General features: G+C 48.7%; 1 protein-coding gene across 1 annotated transcript in view; it reads left to right on the top strand.

Annotated features, from left to right (window-relative positions):
- The first annotated feature begins 6,510 nt into the window (after positions 1-6,510).
- Positions 6,511-20,306, top strand: part of LOC140493677 (olfactory receptor 11H4-like) — a 31,877-nt gene continuing 18,081 nt past the window's right edge. Inside the window, exon 1 of the mRNA XM_072592409.1 lies at positions 6,511-6,538. The gene's annotated coding sequence lies outside the window, so the exon portion shown is untranslated. The remainder of the gene's footprint in view (positions 6,539-20,306) is intronic.

The following is a 20,306-nucleotide window of genomic DNA, read 5'->3' as shown; positions in this document are numbered from 1 at the left end:
AACATATGCACCATTCTTAGTAAGGGTTACAAATTCAAACCTGTTAAATCAGTTGCCACACATGACTGCACAACCTGGATTAACAGCAAGCTACAAAAATTACAAAAACTTGTGCGGCTGTCTGGATTTTGTACATGAGGATGTATCCTCAAGGCTCAAGACGTCCGCATGTGTGGGCACAGCCAAAACCATGTAAACTATCTCTTATTCCATCCTATTTGACCAATGACGGGTCTCACACAACATGAATGGACTAAATGATGGGGTGAGTTTACCATAGTCATGGTGAGGGGATGCCTTTACCTTCAGAGGAATATATGCAAACTGCAGTCGGAACAAATTGCTGCAGATGCTGGAATCTGTACCGAAAACAACAAATGCTGGTAATCACAACAGGTTAGACAGCATACATGGAGAGAAAACAAGTTAACGTTTTGAGTCTAGATGACTCTTCAACAGAGCTGACATGAAGTTATAGAGTCAGAGAGTCATATAGATGTACAGTGGAAAAACAGACCCTTCGGTCTAACTCATCCATGCCAACCAGATATCACAAATTAATCGAGTCCCATTTGGCAGCACTAGGCCCATATCCCTCCAAATATTTCCTATTCATATACCCATCCAGATGCCTTTTAAATGTTGCCATTGTGCAAGACTCCACCACTTTATTCCAGACACACACCACCCTCTGTGTGAAAACGTTGCCCCTTAGATCCCTTTTAAATCTTTCCCCTCTCATTTCCCCTCTAGTTCTGGAATCCCTTACCCAGGGAAAAAACCTTGTCTGTTTATCCTATCCATGTCCCTCATGATCGTATAAACCTCTATAAGGTCACCACTCAGAATGAACTGTGAGACAGTGGGCTGTGTCTGTCTGTGTGCTGTAGAGGGGTCTGTGTCCTGTAGAGGGGTCTGTATCTAACTGTGGGGGGGGAGCTGTGTCTGACTGTGAGGGAGGGGGCTGTGTCTGCCTGTGAGGGGGAGCTCTATCTGTGAGGGGGGAGCTGTGTCTGTCTATGAGGGGGGCTGTGTCTAGCTGTGAGGGGGAGATGTATCTGTCTGTGAGGGGGGAGCTGTGTCTGTGAGGGGTGGGGGTCGTGTCTGTGAGGGGGGCTGTGTGTGAGGGGTGGGAGTTGTGTCTGTCTGTGAGGGGGGCTGTGTCTATCTGTGAGGGGGAGATGTGTCTGTGAGGTGGGAGCTGTCTCTGTGAGGGGGGCTATGTCTGTCTATGAGGGGGGAGCTATGTCTGTGAGGGGGCGCTGTGTCTCTGTGGGGCGGAGACTGTGTCTGTGAGGTGGGGGCTGTGTTGGTTCTGCGTGGGGGGCTGTGTCTGTGAGGGGGAGTTGTGTCTGTATGTGTGCTGGGGATGGTGGCGTTCTGCTGAAAGGATTGGGCCCTTTGTACCTCGTGATCAACTGATCAAAATGGTGTGCTGTGGTACTGGTGGCGCGGTCCAGTGAGGTCTCGTAGTGGTGAGGGCATCAGTGAAGGCAAGATGGCGCTGAAGATTGAGGAAGTTTCATTCTAGTGGCAACGCGCTCATTGAAGGGACAACCAGGCAACAAGGTCCATGACAGAGCACTTAAAACGAAGGGCTGTAAAGTTGAACACTTTTTCTTTATTTCTTTATGTTTCTGCTTTATATTCTATGTCTTGGTTCATTTTTCTGTGTTTTTAGATGGGGGCTAGAGAGTGGCAATGTTATACAACACCTTTCATTGTATTTTGTAATAAAAATACACATGACAATAAATAAATCAAATTAAGCAGATTGTTCCTTTTTCGGTTCTTCCATATTGGCGAAGTACAGGTCATACTCAACCAGCTTACACTTGCAAATCCCAAAACAAAATGTCTTCTGTTCAATGTGATTCTGCAATTGGGCAGCACTTGTTCAATACTTCTAAGCATACTCAAGCTAAGGAACAAATTTAAGATTATCAGTCAAGTTCACATTCTTATCCAGGGAACTGTTCTCTGCAAACAAAAAGAACATGTTCAAGCCTTGTACCATATCTCAATAAGTCAAAGAGTGTGGTGCTGGAAAAGCACAGCTGGTTAGGCAGCATCCGAGGAGCAGGAGAGTTGACATTTCGAGCATATGTTCTTCATCCTATTGAAGAGCTTATGCTCAAAATGTCAACCCTCCTGCTCCTCGGATGCTGCCGGACTGGCTTTACTTTTCCAGCACCACACTTTTCAATTCTGATCTCCCGCATCTGCAGTCTCACTTTCTCCTACTATATCTCAATGAGCCAGGAGCTTAAGCTGTCTATTGTCAGAGCCTGAGAGAACTTGTCCCTACTGCTTCTCAATTCCATAGCCCTCATCTCTCCCCACTCCCTACCATCGCTGATTCTAGCAAAATAGAGTCCGTAAGATATAGGGATGTCTTACAAAAGACCTTGGTCAGATCGCCCCCTGGAGTATTATGTGCTGTTTTGATATTCCCACCCCTGAGAAAGAATATACTTGTCATTGAGAGAGCAAAACAGAGGTTCACCAGGCTGTATTAGTCAAGGTAAGGAGCCTATGATAGAGCTGTATACAACACTAGTTGAACCAGTGGAGTCTTCTGTGCTGTTCTAATAACACTATAGGAAAATGATAGCGCTAGACAGGTTCAGAAGAGATTTGTCAGAATGTTTTCTGGTCTGGATGATTCAGCTGTGAAGAGAAATTACATAGGCTGGGGTTGTTCTCCTTAGATTAGAGAACGATTAGGGTGATCTGTTTGAGGTATATAAAGTTCTGAAAGGGGTAGATAGAGAGAAACTTTTCTCCTAAGGACAGGCAGGACTTATACATTTTATGGTAAGGTCCCGGGGAGTGTTGCTGAACAAAGAGACCTTGGAGTGCAGGTTCATGGTTCCTTGAAAGTGGAGTCCCAGGTCAACAGGATGTGCAGAATATTCTGTAAGGGGAGGGTGACCAGCAGGAGACCATTGTACACATTGGTGCCAATGATATAGGAAGAGATGAAGTTCTGAATAGGGAATATAGGAAATTAAGCAGGAGGTTAAAAAGTAGATTACCCTCAGTGCCACATGCTAGTGAGGGTAAGAATAGGAGGATAGTGAAGATGAATGCGTGTTGCTGATGCGGGGGGTGGGAATTTGCTATTTTAGATCATTGGAATCTCTTCTGGGGTAGAATTGACCCATATAAGAAAGATGGTTTACACCTGCATTGAAAGGGGACCAATATCATTGCAGGGAAATTTGTTGGTGCTACTTGGGAGACTTTAAATTAGTTGGATGGAGTAGTGGCAGAGATAGTGAGAAAAGACATAAGTCCAAGTTGAGAAGAGGAGCAACTTAAATAGTCAGGGCAGGCAAGAACAAGGCAGAGAATGAGATAACACTGATAAATTAAACTGCATTTATTTCAATGCAAGAGGTCTGACAGGTAAGGCAGTTGAACTCAGGGTATGGAGGGAACATGGAACTGGGATATCATAGCAATTATAGAGATATGGCTCAAGGAAAGGCAGGACTGGCAGCTTAATGTTTCAGGGTATAGATGCTATTGGAAGGATTGAAAGGAGGGGGAGTGGAATTTTTGATTAGGGATAACAGTACAGCTTTACTAATGGAGGGTCTTCCTGAGAGTACGTCTAGTGAAGTTATTTGGGTGGAACTGAGAAATAAGAAAGGGATGATCAGCTTATTTGGATTGTACTATTGTTGCGCCTGGCACACTGTGTGTTTTAACTGTTAGATCTAGCAAAGAAACTGTGAGGCAACTCTTAATCGTAATAAATGATAATATTTATTTATTTTACACAATTAATATTGTCCACCTATGAATTGATCACCCTGATCGATTGGACACAACCAGGCATTAACATGTCGATGGTATCCATCCCTGGAGGTGTTGGGGCCAATAGGTCAGGTTGCCCTTTCCAAATAAGGGTGTGAGGTGCCCCTTCATCTGGTAAACATCCCAATGTTTCTGATTGTTCTGGGGATGGCATTCAGGCCAATTCCATTGAATTTAAATTCTACTGTAAATTGTTGTCTGCAGCTGCTGAGTCAATTGTGCACTGTCTGTCTGTAGCTGCAGCCTATCTGGATTCTGCAGCTTGTTTATTTCAGAGTCTTTGAGCACTGTCACATTTGGCCAAGGCTTGCCTCAATTTCCCAGCATGCCTCATCCATTGCCCTTTTTCTCATAAGTCCATCATTTTGAGCTGCCCATCCGGCCATACAATAGGCACCTCAAAAGTCAGTGGGAAATTGAGGAGCAAATCTGTAATTCTTCCAAAAATCTTAGATATTTGGAAGAATATTAGGGTTGTAATAGTAAGGGATGTTAACTTTCCAAACATAGACTGGGACTGCCATACTCTTAAGGGCTTGGATGGCGAGGGATTTGTTAAGTGTGTACAAGGTAAAAACAATGACTGCGGATGCTGAAAACCAAATACTGGATTAGTGGTGCTGGAAGAGCACAGCAGTTCAGGCAGCATCCAATGAGCAGTGAAATCGACGTTTCGGGCAAAAGCCCTTAATCAGGATGAAGGGCTTTTGCCCGAAATGTCGATTTCGCTGCTCGTTGGATGCTGCCTGAACTGCTGTGCTCTTCCAGCACCACTAATCCAGTATTAAGTGTGTACAAACCTACTAGAGAAGGAGCAAAACTTGACCTTCTCTTGGGAAATAATGCAGGGCAAGAGATGAGGTGTCAGTGGGGATCACAATGGGGCAGAGACATTAGTTTTAAAGTAGTTATAGGAAAAGATAGACCTGATCTAAAAGTTAAAGTTCTTCCCCTTACTGTAAGGCTATGCCCTCAGGTGCTAGTCTCTCCTACCAATGGAAACATCTTCCCAACATCTACTCTGTCCGAGCCATACAGTATTCTGTATGTTTCAATTTGATCCCCCCTAATTCTTAAAAACTCAATCAGGTATAGACCCAGAATCCTCAAACATTCCTCATACTTTAAGCTTTTCATTTCTGGGACCACTCTTGTGAACCTCCTCTGAACACGCTCCAGAGCCAGTACATCCTTCCTGAGTTATGGGGCTCAAAACTGTGCACAATACTCCAAATGTGGTCTGACCAGAGCTTTATAGAGCCTCAGAAGTATATGCCATCATTGCATTTGCCTTCCTAACTACAGACTCAACCTGCAAGTTTACCTTGAGAAAATCCTGGACTGGAACGCCCAAGTCTCTTTGCACTTCAGACTTCTGAATTTTCTCCCCATTTAGAAAATAGTCCATGCCTCGACTCTTCCTACCAAAGTGCATGACCTCACACTTTCCATACTTAATGATAGGGTTTGGGGAGTAGTGCCGAACAAAGAGACATTGGAGTTGCAGGTTCATAGTACCTTGAAGGTAGAGTCACAAGTAGAGAGGATAGTGAAGAAGATGTTTGGTACACTTGCCTATATTGGTCAGTGCCTTGAGCATATGAGTTGGGAGGTGATGTTGCAGCTGTACAGGACATTGGTTAGGTCAATTTTAGAATACTGCATGCAGTTCTGGTCTCCCTGCTATAGGAAAGTTATTGTTAAACTTGAAAAGGTTCAGAAAATATTTACAAGAAAGTTGCTGGGGTTGGAGGGTTTGAGCTATCAGGAGGCTGAATAGACTGGGGCAGTTTTCCCTGGCGCATTGGAGGCTGAGGGGTGACCTTATAGAGGTTTATAAATTCATGAGGGGCATGGATAGGGTGAACTGACAAGGTAAAAGTAAGAACTGCAGAATCTGGAGAGTCAGAGTTGAAAGCTGTGGCACTAGAAAAGCATAGATCAGGCAGCATCTGGGGGGGTGGGGGGGGGGAGTCGATATTTCGGGCATGAGCCCTTCATCATGAATGTGAATAGACAAGGTGTTATTCCAGGGTAGGGGAGTCTAACACTAGGTTTAAGGTGAGGGGGAAAGATTTAAAAGGGACCTTATGGGTGACTTTTTCATGCTGAGGGCGTTTTCTGTATGGAATGAGCTGCCAGAGGAAGTGGTGGAGGCTGGTATAATTTCAACATTTAAAAGGCATCTGGATGGTATATGAATTGGAAAGGTTTGGAAAGATATGGGTCAAAAGGGACTAGATTTAGTTAGGATATCTGGTCGGCATGGACGAATTGAACCGAAGGATCTGCTCCCATGCTGCATGACTCTATGAGCTGGGCACAGGTGAGTCTCTCCCCACCCTCCTCTAGCTTATCTCTCCACGCATCAGGCTCACTGCCTTTATTCCTGATGAAGGGCTTTTGCCCGAAACATCGATTTCGAAGCTCCTTGGATGCTGCCTGAACTGCTGTGCTCTTCCAGCACCACTAATCCAGCTTCAGATCATACCTGGGCTCACATCACGTGCTCCACTACAGGTGACAGTGTGCCTGAATATACGCATGCGCACTGGGAGGCGTCAGGGCGCCAGCGTACTCGGTGCCGGCCTTGGACATACGCCTGCGCACTTGTGTAGGGCCCATACACGCACCTGCGCATTAAGTCGTAGCCGGCGGCCGGCCTGAATCAGAGCGCCTGCGTACATTGAGCAGTCGGGTTGTATTCCCTCAGGTTATTAGTTTGTTTAAATTCCCTTTTTATTTGATCTAACCGCTCTCCACGAAGTAACACGATCTTGTTTCTAAACTTAACAAGGATCCTTCGCGGGATTGGAACCGCTTTTCGAATCAGATTCGTTTTTCCGCCTCTGGACCCGAGGTGTCAGTTAGTTCATAATCACCTCATAGTGGGGCATTAATACTGTGGGAGGGGTGTCACTGGGGCATTAATAATGTGGGAGGGGTGTCACTGGGGCATTAATAATGTGGGAGGGGTGTCACTGGGGCATTAATAATGTGGGAGGGGTGTCACTGGGGCATTAATAATGTGCGAGGGGTGTCACAGGGGCATTAATAATGTGGGAGGGGTGTCACTGGGGCATTAATAATGTGGGAGGGGGGGTCACTGGGGCATTAATAATGTGCGAGGGGTGTCACAGGGGCATTAATAATGTGGGAGGGGGGTGTCACTGGGGCATTAATAATGTGGGAGGGGGGGTCACTGGGGCATTAATAATGTGCGAGGGGTGTCACAGGGGCATTAATAACGTGGGAGGGGGGGTCACTGGGGCATTAATAATGTGGGTGGGGTGTCACTGGGGCATTAATAACGTGGGAGGGGGGTCACTGGGGCATTAATAATGTGGGAGGGGTGTCACTGGGGCATTAATAACGTGGGAGGGGGGGTCACTGGGGCATTAATAATGTGGGAGGGGTGTCACTGGGGCATTAATAATGTGGGAGGGTGTCACTGGGGCATTAATAACGTGGGAGGGGGGGTCACTGGGGCATTAATAATGTGGGAGGGTGTCACTGGGGCATTAATAACGTGGGAGGGGGGTCACTGGGGCATTAATAATGTGGGAGGGGTGTCACTGGGGCATTAATAACGTGGGAGGGGGGGTCACTGGGGCATTAATAATGTGGGAGGGGTGTCACTGGGGCATTAATAATGTGGGGGTTGTCACTGGGGCATTAATAACGTGGGAGGGGGGGTCGCTGGGGCATTAATAATGTGGGAGGAGTGTCACTGGGGCATTAATAATGTGGGGGGGGGTCACTGGGGCATTAATAATGTGGGAGGGGTGTCACTGGGGCATTAATAATGTGGGAGGGGGGGTCACTGGGGCATTAATAATGTGGGAGGGGTGTCACTGGGGCATTAATAATGTGGGAGGGGGGGTCACTGGGGCATTAATAATGTGGGAGGGGTGTCACTGGGGCATTAATAACGTGGGGGGGTCACTGGGGCATTAATAATGTGGGAGGGGTGTCGCTGGGGCATTAATAACGTGGGGGGGGGTCACTGGGGCATTAATAATGTGGGAGGGGTGTCACTGGGGCATTAATAATGTGGGAGGGGGGGTCACTGGGGCATTAATAATGTGGGAGGGGTGTCACTGGGGCATTAATAATGTGGGAGGGGTGTCACTGGGGCATTAATAACGTGGGAGGGGGGGGTCACTGGGGCATTAATAATGTGGAAGGGGTATCACTGGGGCATTAATAATGTGGGAGGGGTGTCACAGGGGCATTAACAATGTGGGGGGGGTCACTGGGGCATTAATAATGTGGGAGGGGTATCACTGGGGCATAAATAATATGGGAGGGGGGTGTCAGAGGGGCATTAATAATGTGGGAGCGGGGGTCACTGGGGCATTAATAATGTGGGAGGGGTGTCACTGGGGCATTAATAATGTGGGAGGGGGGTCACTGGGGCATTAATAACGTGGGAGGGGGGGTCACTGGGGCATTAATAATGTGGGAGGGTGTCACTGGGGCATTAATAACGTGGGAGGGGGGTCACTGGGTCATTAATAATGTGGGAGGGGTGTCACTGGGGCATTAATAACGTGGGAGGGGGGGTCACTGGGGCATTAATAATGTGGGAGGGGTGTCACTGGGGCATTAATAATGTGGGGGGGTGTCACTGGGGCATTAATAACGTGGGAGGGGGGGTCGCTGGGGCATTAATAATGTGGGAGGAGTGTCACTGGGGCATTAATAATGTGGGGGGGGTCACTGGGGCATTAATAATGTGGGAGGGGTGTCACTGGGGCATTAATAATGTGGGAGGGGGGGTCACTGGGGCATTAATAATGTGGGAGGGGTGTCACTGGGGCATTAATAATGTGGGAGGGGGGGTCACTGGGGCATTAATAATGTGGGAGGGGTGTCACTGGGGCATTAATAACGTGGGGGGGTCACTGGGGCATTAATAATGTGGGAGGGGTGTCGCTGGGGCATTAATAACGTGGGGGGGGTCACTGGGGCATTAATAATGTGGGAGGGGTGTCACTGGGGCATTAATAATGTGGGAGGGGGGGTCACTGGGGCATTAATAATGTGGGAGGGGTGTCACTGGGGCATTAATAATGTGGGAGGGGTGTCACTGGGGCATTAATAACGTGGGAGGGGGGGGTCACTGGGGCATTAATAATGTGGAAGGGGTATCACTGGGGCATTAATAATGTGGGAGGGTGTCACTGGGGCATTAATAATATGGGAGGAGTGTCACTGGGGCATTAATAATGTGGGAGGGGTGTCACTGGGGCATTAATAATATGGGAGGGGGGTCACTGGGGCATTAATAATATGGGAGGGGGGTCACAGGGGCATTAATACTGTGGGAGGGGTGTCACAGGGGCATTAACAATGTGGGGGGGGTCACTGGGGCATTAATAATGTGGGAGGGGTATCACTGGGGCATAAATAATATGGGAGGGGGGTGTCAGAGGGGCATTAATAATGTGGGAGCGGGGGTCACTGGGGCATTAATAATGTGGGAGGGGTGTCACTGGGGCATTAATAATGTGGGAGGGGGGTCACTGGGGCATTAATAATGTGGGAGGGGTGTCACTGGGGCATTAATAATGTGGGAGGGGGGGGTCACTGGGGCATTAATAATGTGGGAGGGGGGTCACTGGGGCATTAATAATGTGGGAGGGGGGGTCACTGGGGCATTAATAATGTGGGAGGGGGGGTCACTGGGGCATTAATAATGTGGGAGGGGGGGTCACTGGGGCATTAATAATGTGGGAGGGGGGTCACTGGGGCATTAATAATGTGGGAGGGGGGGTCACTGGGGCATTAATAATGTGGGAGGGGGGTCACTGGGGCATTAATAATGTGGGAGGAGGGTGTCACTGGGGCATTAATAATATGGGAGGGGTGTCACTGGGGCATTAATAATGTGGGAGGGGTGTCACAGGGGCTTTAATAATGTGGGAGGGGTGTCACTGGGGCATTAATAATGTGGGAGGGGTGTCACTGGGGCATTAATAATGTGGGAGGGGTGTCACTGGGGCATTAATAATATGGGAGGGGGGTCACTGGGGCATTAATAATGTGGGAGGGGTGTCACTGGGGCATTAATAATGTGGGAGGGTGTCACTGGGGCATTAATAATATGGGAGGAGTGTCACTGGGGCATTAATAATATGGGAGGGGGGTCACTGGGGCATTAATAATATGGGAGGGGGGTCACAGGGGCATTAATACTGTGGGAGGGGTGTCACAGGGGCATTAACAATGTGGGAGAGGGGGTCACTGGGGCATTAATAATGTGGGAGGGGTATCACTGGGGCATAAATAATATGGGAGGGGGGTGTCAGAGGGGCATTAATAATGTGGGAGGGGTGTCACTGGGGCATTAATAATGTGGGAGGGGTGTCACAGAGGCATTAATAATGTGGGAGGGGTATCACTGGGGCATAAATAATATGGGAGGGGGGTGTCAGAGGGGCATTAATAATGTGGGAGGGTGTCACTGGGGCTTTAATAATGTGGGAGGGGTGTCACAGAGGCATAAATAATGTGGGAGGGTGTCACTGGGGCTTTAATAATGTGGGAGGGGGGTCACTGGGGCATTAATAATGTGGGAGGGGTGTCACTGGGGCATTAATAATGTGGGAGGGTGTCACTGGGGCTTTAATAATGTGGGACGGGTGTCACTGGGGCTTAAATAATGTGGGAGGGTGTCACTGGGGCTTTAATAATGTGGGAGGGGTGTCAGAGGGGCATTAATAATGTGGGAGGGGTGTCACTGGGGCATTAATAATGTGGGAGGGGTGTCACTGGGGCATTAATAATATGGGAGGGGTGTCACTGGGGCATTAATAATGTGGGAGGGGTGTCACTGGGGCATTAATAATATGGGAGGGGTGTCACTGGGGCTTTAATAATGTGGGAGGGGGGGTCACTGGGGCATTAATAATGTGGGAGGGGTGTCACTGGGGCATTAATAATGTGGGAGGGGTGTCACTGGGGCATTAATAACGTGGGAGGGGGGGTCACTGGGGCATTAATAATGTGGGAGGAGTGTCACTGGGGCATTAATAATGTGGGGGGGGGTCACTGGGGCATTAATAATGTGGGAGGGGTGTCACTGGGGCATTAATAATGTGGGAGGGGGGTGTCACTGGGGCATTAATAATATGGGAGGGGTGTCACTGGGGCATTAATAATGTGGGAGGGGTGTCACAGGGGCTTTAATAATGTGGGAGGGGTGTCACTGGGGCATTAATAATGTGGGAGGGGTGTCACTGGGGCATTAATAATATGGGAGGGGGGGTCACTGGGGCATTAATAATGTGGGAGGGGTGTCACTGGGGCATTAATAATGTGGGAGGGGTATCACTGGGGCATTAATAATGTGGGAGGGTGTCACTGGGGCATTAATAATATGGGAGGAGTGTCACTGGGGCATTAATAATATGGGAGGAGTGTCACTGGGGCATTAATAATGTGGGAGGGGTGTCACTGGGGCATTAATAATATGGGAGGGGGGTCACTGGGGCATTAATAATATGGGAGGGGGGTCACAGGGGCATTAATACTGTGGGAGGGGTGTCACAGGGGCATTAACAATGTGGGAGGGGGGGTCACTGGGGCATTAATAATGTGGGAGGGGTATCACTGGGGCATAAATAATATGGGAGGGGGGTGTCAGAGGGGCATTAATAATGAGGGAGGGGTGTCACTGGGGCATTAATAATGTGGGAGGGGTGTCACTGGGGCATTAATTATATGGGAGGGGTGTCACTGGGGCTTTAATAATGTGGGAGGGGGGTCACTGGGGCATTAATAATATGGGAGGGGTGTCACTGGGGCTTTAATAATGTGGGAGGGTGTCACTGGGGCATTAATAATGTAGGAGGAGTGTCACTGGGGCATTAATAATATGGGAGGGGTGTCACTGGGGCTTTAATAATGTGGGAGGGTGGTCACTGGGGCATTAATAATGTGGGAGGGGTGTCACTGGGGCTTTAATAATGTGGGAGGGTGTCACTGGGGCTTTAATAATGTGGGTGGGGTGTCACTGGGGCATTAATAATGTGGGAGGGTGTCACTGGGGCTTTAATAATGTGGGAGGGGTGTCACAGAGGCATAAATAATGTGGGAGGGTGTCACTGGGGCTTTAATAATGTGGGAGGGGGGTCACTGGGGCATTAATAATGTGGGAGGGGTGTCACTGGGGCATTAATAATGTGGGAGGGTGTCACTGGGGCTTTAATAATGTGGGAGGGGTGTCACTGGGGCTTTAATAATGTGGGAGGGTGTCACTGGGGCTTTAATAATGTGGGAGGGGTGTCACTGGGGCTTTATTAATGTGGGAGGGGTGTCAGAGGGGCATTAATAATGTGGGAGGGGTGTCACTGGGGCATTAATAATATGGGAGGGGTGTCACTGGGGCTTTAATAATGTGGGAGGGGGGTCACTGGGGCATTAATAATATGGGAGGGGTGTCACTGGGGCTTTAATAATGTGGGAGGGTGTCACTGGGGCATTAATAATGTAGGAGGAGTGTCACTGGGGCATTAATAATATGGGAGGGGTGTCACTGGGGCTTTAATAATGTGGGAGGGTGGTCACTGGGGCATTAATAATGTGGGATGGGTGTCACTGGGGCTTTAATAATGTGGGAGGGTGTCACTGGGGCTTTAATAATGTGGGAGGGGTGTCACTGGGGCTTTAATAATGTGGGAGGGGGGTCACTGGGGCATTAATAATGTGGGAGGGTGTCACTGGGGCTTTAATAATGTGGGAGGGGTGTCACAGGGGCATAAATAATGTGGGAGGGTGTCACTGGGGCTTTAATAATGTGGGAGGGGGGTCACTGGGGCATTAATAATGTGGGAGGGGTGTCACTGGGGCATTAATAATGTGGGAGGGTGTCACTGGGGCTTTAATAATGTGGGAGGGGTGTCACTGGGGCTTTAATAATGTGGGAGGGTGTCACTGGGGCTTTAATAATGTGGGAGGGGTGTCACTGGGGCATTAATAATGTGGGAGGGGTATCACTGGGGCATTAATAATGTGGGAGGGGTGTCACTGGGGCTTTAATAATGTGGGAGGGGGTGTCACTGGGGCATTAATAATGTGGGAGGGGTGTCACTGGGGCTTTAATAATGTGGGAAGGGTGTCACTGGGGCATTAATAATGTGGGAGGGGTGTCACTGGGACTTTAATAATGTGGGAGGGTGTCACTGGGGCATTAATAATGTGGGAGGGGTGTCACTGGGGCATTAATACTGTGGGAGTGGTGTCACTGGGGCTTTAATAATGTGGGAGGGGTGTCACTGGGGCTTTAATAATGTGGGAGGGTGTCACTGGGGCATTAATAATGTGGGAGGGGTGTCACTGGGGCATTAAAATTGTGCGAGGGGTGTCACTGGTGCATACATAATGTGGCTGGGGTGTCACAGGGGCATTAATAATGTGCGAGGGGTGTCACAGGGGCATTAATAATATGGGAGGGGTGTCACTGGGGCATTAACAATATGGGCGGGGTGTCATAGGGGCATTAATGTGGGAGGGGTGTCACTGGGGCATGAATAATGTGGGAGGGTGTCACTGGGGCATTAATAATGTGGGAGGGTGTCACTGGGGCTTTAATAATGTGGGAGGGTGTCACTGGGGCATTAATAATATGGGAGGAGTGTCACTGGGGCATTAATAATGTGGGAGGGGTGTCACTGGGGCATTAATAATATGGGAGGGGTGTCACTGGGGCATTAATAATATGGGAGGGGTGTCACTGGGGCTTTAATAATGTGGGAGGGGGGTCACTGGGGCATTAATAATATGGGAGGGGTGTCACTGGGGCTTTAATAATGTGGGAGGGTGTCACTGGGGCATTAATAATGTAGGAGGAGTGTCACTGGGGCATTAATAATATGGGAGGGGTGTCACTAGGGCTTTAATAATGTGGGAGGGGGGTCACTGGGGCATTAATAATGTGGGAGGGGTGTCACTGGGGCTTTAATAATGTGGGAGGGTGTCACTGGGGCTTTAATAATGTGGGAGGGGTGTCACTGGGGCTTTAATAATGTGGGAGGGGGGTCACTGGGGCATTAATAATGTGGGAGGGTGTCACTGGGGCTTTAATAATGTGGGAGGGGTGTCACAGGGGCATAAATAATGTGGGAGGGTGTCACTGGGGCTTTAATAATGTGGGAGGGGGGTCACTGGGGCATTAATAATGTGGGAGGGGTGTCACTGGGGCATTAATAATGTGGGAGGGTGTCACTGGGGCTTTAATAATGTGGGAGGGGTGTCACTGGGGCTTTAATAATGTGGGATGGTGTCACTGGGGCTTTAATAATGTGGGAGGGGTGTCACTGGGGCTTTAATAATGTGGGAGGGGTGTCACTGGGGCATTTATAATGTGGGAGGGGTATCACTGGGGCATTAATAATGTGGGAGGGGTGTCACTGGGGCTTTAATAATGTGGGAGGGGGTGTCACTGGGGCATTAATAATGTGGGAGGGGTGTCACTGGGGCTTTAATAATGTGGGAAGGGTGTCACTGGGGCATTAATAATGTGGGAGGGGTGTCACTGGGACTTTAATAATGTGGGAGGGTGTCACTGGGGCATTAATAATGTGGGAGGGGTGTCACTGGGGCATTAATACTGTGGGAGTGGTGTCACTGGGGCTTTAATAATGTGGGAGGGGTGTCACTGGGGCTTTAATAATGTGGGAGGGTGTCACTGGGGCATTAATAATGTGGGAGAGGTGTCACTGGGGCATAAAAAATTGTGCGAGGGGTGTCACTGGTGCATACATAATGTGGCTGGGGTGTCACAGGGGCATTAATAATGTGCGAGGGGTGTCACAGGGGCATTAATAATATGGGAGGGGTGTCACTGGGGCATTAACAATATGGGCGGGGTGTCATAGGGGCATTAATGTGGGAGGGGTGTCACTGGGGCATGAATAATATGGGAGGGGTGTCACAGGGGCATTAATAATGTGGGAGGGGGATGTCACAGGGGCATTAATAATGTAGGAGGGGTGTCACTGGGGCATAAATAATGTGGGAGAGGTGTCACTGGGGCATTAATAATGTGGGAGGGTGTCACTGGGGCTTTAATAATGTGGGAGGGTGTCACTGGGGCTTTAATAATGTGGGAGGGGTGTCACTGGGGCATTAATAATGTGGGAGGGGTATCACTGGGGCATTAATAATGTGGGAGGGGTGTCACTGGGGCTTTAATAATGTGGGAGGGGTGTCACTGGGGCGTTAATAATGTGGGAGGGGTGTCACTGGGGCTTTAATAATGTGGGAGGGTGTCACTGGGGCATTAATAATGTGGGAGGGGTGTCACTGGGGCTTTAATTATGTGGGAGGGGTGTCACTGGGGCATTAATACTGTGGGAGGGGTGTCACTGGGGCTTTAATAATGTGGGAGGGGTGTCACTGGGGCTTTAATAATGTGAGAGGGGTGTCACTCGGGCATTAATACTGTGGGAGGGGTGTCACTGGGGCATTAATAATGTGGGAGGGTGTCACTGGGGCATTAATAATGTGGGAGGGGTGTCACTGGGGCTTTAATAATGTGGGAGGGGTGTCACTGGGGCATTAATAATGTGGGAGGGGTGTCACTGGGGCTTTAATAATGTGGGAGGGTGTCACTGGGGCATTAATAATGTGGGAGGGGTGTCACTGGGGCTTTAATAATGTGGGAGGGTGTCACTGGGGCATTAATAATGTGGGAGGGGTGTCACTGGGGCATTAAAATTGTGCGAGGGGTATCACTGGTGCATACATAATGTGGCTGGGGTGTCACAGGGGCATTAATAATGTGCGAGGGGTGTCACAGGGGCATTAATAATATGGGAGGGGTGTCACTGGGGCATTAACAATATGGGAGGGGTGTCACAGGGGCATCAATAATGTGGGAGGGGTGTCACTGGGGCATGAATAATATGGGAGGGGTGTCACAGGGGCATTAATAATGGGGGGGGTGTCACAGGGGCATTAATAATGTGGGAGAGGTGTCATTGGGGCATTAATAATGTGGGAGGGGTGTCACAGGGCATTAATAATGTTGGGGGGGTCACTGGGACACTAATACTGTGGGTGGGGTGTCACTGGGCATTAATAATGTGGGAGAGGGGGTCACTGGGGCATTAATACTGTGGGTGGGGTGTCACAGGGGCATTAATAATATGGGAGGGGGTCACTGGGGCATTACCAATGAACTGACAAAAATAGACTGGAAGCAGAGGCTTGCGGGGAAGACAGTAGAGCAAAAATGGCAGGAGTTTGTGGGTATAATTGAGGACACTGTACAGAGGTTCGTCCCCAAGAAAAAAAAGATTATCCAGGGAGGGTTTAGACAGCCATGGCTGACAAAGGAAGTCAGAAAATGTATTAAAGAAAAAGAGAGATCCTATAAAGTGGCCAAGAGCAGTCGGAAATCAGAAGATTGGGAAGGCTACAAAAACAAACAGAGGATAACAAAGAGAGTAATAAGAAAGGAGAGGATCAAATATGAAGGTAGGCTAGCCAGTAATATTAGAAATGATAGTAAAAGTTTCTTTCAATACATAAGAAACAAACGACAGACAAAAGTAGACATTGGGCCACTTCAAACGGATGCTGGAAGCCTAGTGATGGGAGATAAGGAAATACCAGGAGAACTTAACAAGTACTTTGCGTCAGTTTTCACAGTGGAAGACATGAGTAATATCCCAACAATTAAAGGGAGTCAGGGAGCTGAGTTGAGTATAGTGGTCATTACAAAAGAGATAGTGCTAGAAAAGCTAAAAAGTCTTAAAATTGATAAATCTCCTGGCCCAGATGGGATACATCCTAGAGTTCTGAGAGAGGTGACTGAGGAAATAACGGAGGCATTGGTTGAGATCTTTCAAGAGTCACTGGAGTCACGGAAAGTCCCGGATGATTGGAAGATCGCTGTTGTAACCCCATTGTTCAAGAAAGGATCAAGACAAAAGATGGAAAATTATAGGCCAATTAGCCTAACCTCGGTTGTTGGTAAAATTCTAGAATCCATCATTAAGGATGAGGTTTCTAAATTCTTAGAAGAGTAGAGTCTGATTAGAACAAGTCAACATGGATTTAGTAAGGGGAGGTCATGCCTGACAAACCTGTTGGTATTCTTTGAAGAGGTGACAAGTAGGTTAGACCAGGGAAACCCAGTGGATGTGGTCTATCTAGACTTCCAAAAGGCCTTTGATAAGGTGCCACACGGGAGGCTGCTGAGCAAGGTGAGGGCCCGTGGTGTTCGAGGTGAGCTACTGGAATGGATTGACGATTGGCTGTCTGACAGAAGGCAGAGAGTTGGGATAAAAGGTTCTTTTTCAGAATGGCAGCCGGTTACGAGCGGTGTCCCGCAGGGTTCAGTGTTGGGGCCACAGCTGTTCGTATTATATATTAATGATCTGGATGAAGGGACTGGGGGCATTCTAGCGAAGTTTGCAGATGATACAAAGTTAGGAGGATAGGCAGGTAGTACTGAGGAAGTGGGGAGGCTGCAGAAGGATCTAGACAGTTTGGGAGAGTGGTCCAGGAAATGGCTGATGGAATTCAATCTGAACAAATGCGAGGTCTTGCACTTTGGCAAAAAGAATAAAAGCACAGACTACTTTCTAAACGGTGAGAAAATTCGTAAAGCCAAAGTACAAAAGGATCTGGGAGTGCTAGTCGAGGATTCTCTAAAGGTCAATATGCAGGTTGAGTCTGTGATTAAGAAAGCGAATGCAATGTTGTCACTTATCTCAAGAGGGTTGGAACATAAAAGCACCATTGTGCTACTGAGACTTTATAAAGCTCTGGTTAGGCCCCATGTGTCCAGTTTGGTCCCCACACCTCAGGAAGGACATACTGGCACTGGAACGTGTCCAGTGGAGATTCACATGGATGATCCCTGGAATGGTAGGTCTAACATACGAGGAACGGCTGAGGATCCTGGGATTGTATTCATTGGCGTTTAGAAGATTAAGGGGAGACTTAATAGAGACGTACAAGATAATACATGGCTTGGAAAGGGTGGATGCTAGGAAATTGTTTCCATTAGGTGAGGAGACTAGGACCCGTGGACACAGCCTTAGAATTAGAGGGGGTAAATTTAGAACAGAAATGCAGAGACATTTCTTCAGCCAGAGAGTGGTGGGCCTGTGGAACTCATTGCTGCAGAGTTCAGTGGAGGCCAGGACGCTAAATGTCTTCAAGGCATAGATTGATAAATTCTTGATGTCACAAGGAATTAAGGGGTACGGGGAGAATGCGGGTAAGTGGGGTTGAAGTGCCCATCAGCCATGATTGAATGGCGGAGTGGACTCAATGGGCTGAATGGCCTTACTTCCACTCCTATGTCTTATGGTCTTATTAATAATGTGGGAGGGGTGTCACGGGGGCATTAATAATATGGGAGGGGTGGCACTGGGGCATTAATAATGTGGGTGGGGTGTCACTGGGGCATGAATAATGTGGGAGGGGTGTCACTGGGGCATTAACAATGTGGGAGGGGTGTCACTGGGGCATTAATAACATGGGTGAAGTGTCACTGGGGCATTAATAATGTGGGAGGGGTGTCACTGGGGCATTAATAATGTGGGAGGGGTGTCACTCGGGCATTAACAATGTGGGAGGGGTGTCACTGGGGCATTAACAATTTGGGAGGGGTGTCACTGGGGCGTTAATAATGTGGGAGAAGTGTCGCTGGGGCATTAATAATGTGGGAGAAGTGTCACTGGGGCATTAATAATGTGGGTGGGGTGTCATTGGGGCATTAATAATGTGGGAGAAGTGTCACTGGGGCATTAGTAATGTGGGAGGGGTGTCTCTGGGGCATTAATAATGTGGGAGGAGAGTCACTGGGGCATTAATAATGTGGGAGGGGTGTCACTGGGGCATTAACAATGTGGGAGGGGTGTCACTGGGGCATTAATAATATGGGAGGAGTGTCACTGGGGCATTAATAATATGGGAGGAGTGTCACTGGGGCATTAATAATGTGGGAGGGGTGTCACTGGGGCATTAATAATATGGGAGGGGGGTCACTGGGGCATTAATAATATGGGAGGGGGGTCACAGGGGCATTAATACTGTGGGAGGGGTGTCACAGGGGCATTAACAATGTGGGAGGGGGGGTCACTGGGGCATTAATAATGTGGGAGGGGTATCACTGGGGCATAAATAATATGGGAGGGGGGTGTCAGAGGGGCATTAATAATGAGGGAGGGGTGTCACTGGGGCATTAATAATGTGGGAGGGGTGTCACTGGGGCATTAATTATATGGGAGGGGTGTCACTGGGGCTTTAATAATGTGGGAGGGGGGTCACTGGGGCATTAATAATATGGGAGGGGTGTCACTGGGGCTTTAATAATGTGGGAGGGTGTCACTGGGGCATTAATAATGTAGGAGGAGTGTCACTGGGGCATTAATAATATGGGAGGGGTGTCACTGGGGCTTTAATAATGTGGGAGGGTGGTCACTGGGGCATTAATAATGTGGGAGGGGTGTCACTGGGGCTTTAATAATGTGGGAGGGTGTCACTGGGGCTTTAATAATGTGGGTGGGGTGTCACTGGGGCATTAATAATGTGGGAGGGTGTCACTGGGGCTTTAATAATGTGGGAGGGGTGTCACAGAGGCATAAATAATGTGGGAGGGTGTCACTGGGGCTTTAATAATGTGGGAGGGGGGTCACTGGGGCATTAATAATGTGGGAGGGGTGTCACTGGGGCATTAATAATGTGGGAGGGTGTCACTGGGGCTTTAATAATGTGGGAGGGGTGTCACTGGGGCTTTAATAATGTGGGAGGGTGTCACTGGGGCTTTAATAATGTGGGAGGGGTGTCACTGGGGCTTTATTAATGTGGGAGGGGTGTCAGAGGGGCATTAATAATGTGGGAGGGGTGTCACTGGGGCATTAATAATATGGGAGGGGTGTCACTGGGGCTTTAATAATGTGGGAGGGGGGTCACTGGGGCATTAATAATATGGGAGGGGTGTCACTGGGGCTTTAATAATGTGGGAGGGTGTCACTGGGGCATTAATAATGTAGGAGGAGTGTCACTGGGGCATTAATAATATGGGAGGGGTGTCACTGGGGCTTTAATAATGTGGGAGGGTGGTCACTGGGGCATTAATAATGTGGGATGGGTGTCACTGGGGCTTTAATAATGTGGGAGGGTGTCACTGGGGCTTTAATAATGTGGGAGGGGTGTCACTGGGGCTTTAATAATGTGGGAGGGGGGTCACTGGGGCATTAATAATGTGGGAGGGTGTCACTGGGGCTTTAATAATGTGGGAGGGGTGTCACAGGGGCATAAATAATGTGGGAGGGTGTCACTGGGGCTTTAATAATGTGGGAGGGGGGTCACTGGGGCATTAATAATGTGGGAGGGGTGTCACTGGGGCATTAATAATGTGGGAGGGTGTCACTGGGGCTTTAATAATGTGGGAGGGGTGTCACTGGGGCTTTAATAATGTGGGAGGGTGTCACTGGGGCTTTAATAATGTGGGA

Source organism: Chiloscyllium punctatum, chromosome 2 (genome assembly GCF_047496795.1).
Source record: "Chiloscyllium punctatum isolate Juve2018m chromosome 2, sChiPun1.3, whole genome shotgun sequence".
NCBI classification, from domain to species: Eukaryota; Metazoa; Chordata; class Chondrichthyes; order Orectolobiformes; family Hemiscylliidae; genus Chiloscyllium; species Chiloscyllium punctatum.
The sequence above is the reverse complement of the archived record's forward strand: the minus strand, read 5'-3'. Positions and strand labels throughout refer to the sequence as shown.